Genomic DNA, 3326 nt, shown 5'->3' with positions numbered 1-3326 from the left:
GTGTGTGTTATTTTACTTTCCATCCCTTCAGCTATTCGTCATCAACTTCCACATTCTTCTCTTATTACACATTTATGTCTCTTACAATAGGCTAAGGTGGGGTGCCAGAGACTTTGTGGTTCATCACCTCTAAATATCTGCAGTAGTAATATTAAGAATATTTCTTTGTATTATTGATACAAAGCCACCTATAATTATTGATGCAATAACAGGTCTCTATTTCACAAAGCGACAAGTGTGACAGATGATGGCGGGACATGTGGCATAATAATAATAATAATAATAATAATAATAATAATAATGGCTTTATTTAACCTGGCAGAGTTAAGGCCGTAAGGCCTTCTCTTACACTCAACCAGGTGTGGTTTGCGTTTCACGAACTTTTTCATAGGAGTTGTCTGTACGGTACTCATAAGCTGAGTGATAAGTAGACTCTTGCAAAGAAACTTGCCGTTGTTCGGAAAATAAAGGAACACACATCTATTCTTTTTGGTACATTTTCCAATGATTTGAGGAAAACAGAAAAAAGTGAAAGTGGAAAGAAGTTAGTGAGCTGGTAGAATCCCTTGGATTGGTGACTGGCAATCCTTGGCAGTATGTCCGAGAGAGAGAGTTTGGTGTAATTGGAGGCAACTACATTGGTAAGTGAAAATACATTTTACATGTCAGTATTATTATGTTATTGCCATTGTACAGCAAATGACTCCAGTCAAATGCCACTGCATTGAATTAAATTCCTCTACCCCCAGAATCTGGGGAAAACCTCCTAAAATTTTCTTGTCATTAATAAACAGATATTGTTAAAACAGTTTCCTTTTCTTCATCATAACGTCACATCATTACCCCCACCCCCTTAAGCTTCAGCCCTCCAGAGAGAGAGAACAGAATTCGGCACATATCACGAAAAGAAATAGGTTTCAAGAAAAAATTTACAGAAAAACAGCTGTTAGAGGCAGCTACATAACAATACATAAAAACTAATTACGATCAGCTATTCGACACCACATTACAAGAGTGATTTTACAATACAAATACATACGATATTGTAAAGTGAAATAACTTGTAGTATAATTGGCAATTTAAAAAATCATTAATAATTGGAAAATAAAGAGGGCATGCGGTAGCAATGCAGTTAAGGTGTAATGCTGCAAGCTGGAAAGTCACAGATTCGATTCCTGATGGAGCCATGGATTTCTCCATTGATATCATCCTTCCAGCCACATTATGGCCATAGGGTTTATTCAGCTTATAACAAATGAGTATCAGAAGCATTTCCTTGGGTGCCAGGCACTTGGGACTAACTCTGCCATTAATTTTCAGGGTCCAGCTTTAGGTGTTCACCATTCAGAATAAGATTGAAGCAATGATAAAGAAATTACACTTGTGGTCTAGCTGTGTTGTCAATAATTCGATTAATTTCCCACTCTAACTTCCTAGCAACAAATGATAATGAACTCTTGTCCAATATCGTTGGGAGAATGAAGAACATCTTGATTTATTAACGTTAAAATTAAGAGAATATTTTCCTTCCTGAAATTCGAAAAACAATTGGGTGAAAACCCTTGTGACAAAAAATAGTTTGTCCATCAAAGAATAAGAGAAGCTGATAGTTATTATCTTCTGACTCGAGCTTAAAAATAGTATTTCCCACAACGACCTTGTTGCAATCTTATCTGCATTCTCCCATGTTTTCCGATCTACAACACAACATCTAAACGTTATTTGGATCAACATACTTGTGTCCAGTGTACAATTTCTGTTTGTCTACATGAAGAATTGATAGATGTTTTCTAACGCCAGGTTTTTGACAATAAAGTCATTTGACCTCTTGCACTCCAATATTTTTAAAATATATTGCCATGGTTAAATGGCAAGTTGTAGCCGATTTAAGTGAACACCATATTTTAACGTTTTGGTGGCTACTTCATCTACACACAACCCCCAGAACGATTTTAGTGCCATAGCAGGTCAGCACTAGGAACAGAAAAGTAGAAAGGATAGGAAGGAAAGGGAAATGAACCCCTAGGCTTCGAATGCTCTAATAGCATCAGGGTCGAAGAAAGTAAGAGTTCAGTCAGAGGACTGGGTAGGAAAGGGTAAAGAGGGAATTAGGTATTGAATAGAGAAAAATGATACCAAATTCGGTCATTAACTCATCAAGCTGACCAGTGCTAATTGATGAGTAGCCCCTCCCTTTAGTTCAGCTTGTAAAATTATGCTTACTAACAGCTGCACCACGGGAAGGTAGGGATGGGACATTGGGTATTTGTCCAGGTTGGTTCCTTAAAGCCTTCAATGGGAAGGATTAATGGCTCTCACCCCTGTATTCGACAAATACCCTTTTTGCAGCCATCGATATAAATGTAAATTTAATGTTAAGCTAAACTTACGATTTAAGAGTAACTACAATTCAACCAACCAGACTTGTCAAAACTGCCAGCTACAAGGCAATATCAACCATCCCAATCAGATCGAAATTGTATTCAAAAGCTAGAACTAAAATTTAATATCGCTATCAATTCATTAAGGATACTTAATTTACTTACTTACTTGCTTTTAAGGAACCCGGAGGTTCATTGGTGCCCTCACATAAGCCCGCCATTGGTCCCTATCCTGAGCAAGATTAATCCAGTCCCTACCATCATATCACTACATTATGAAAATATGTAATGAGTATAACATATTTATGGACCTAAATTATGCAAAATGTTTTTGGGGGTCTGCTAAGTCGAAGTAGGAACTTTAAGGAATCCATGACACTCAAAAAGTTGGGAACCACTGCTGTATAGCGTATCTTTTTAGGAGAAAAGTATTCTTTAATTTATTAGTGAAACTTTGAATGATACGCAACATAAAGATTTCACAAATTCAACAGATATGCCACCATTTTAATAAATATACCACTAAGAATTTGTTAAAATTAAAGAAGTGACAATTAGGAAACATACATACAATGAGTAGAATATAAAGTTAGATGGAAGAAAACTTGCAAAAGTTGGTACCTTTCAGTGGCATATCCTGGGGGTGTGCGGGTCATGCACCAGCACCTAAATAAAATTAGGAAATTATGGTATTAGTCTTTTAATCCATATAAAGTACATTACATCAATGTTTTTCTTTAATAATGATTATTAACGCTTCAACTGAATTGCTACTGCTATCTATAGCCTAGCAGTATGAAACACGCCGAATTTTGCCATGGTGTTGCAACTAGTCACTTGCTGGACCCTAGCTGTAAGAAACTCATTGTGCATGCACCCTCTCACTCTCTCTCTCTCTCTCGTCTTTTAGCTCGTCAGGACGTTGAAATTACTTCCAACGCCAGT

This window comes from Periplaneta americana, chromosome 4 (assembly GCF_040183065.1).
Source record: "Periplaneta americana isolate PAMFEO1 chromosome 4, P.americana_PAMFEO1_priV1, whole genome shotgun sequence".
Lineage (NCBI taxonomy): Eukaryota > Metazoa > Arthropoda > Insecta > Blattodea > Blattidae > Periplaneta > Periplaneta americana.
Note: the sequence above shows the minus strand (reverse complement) of the source record.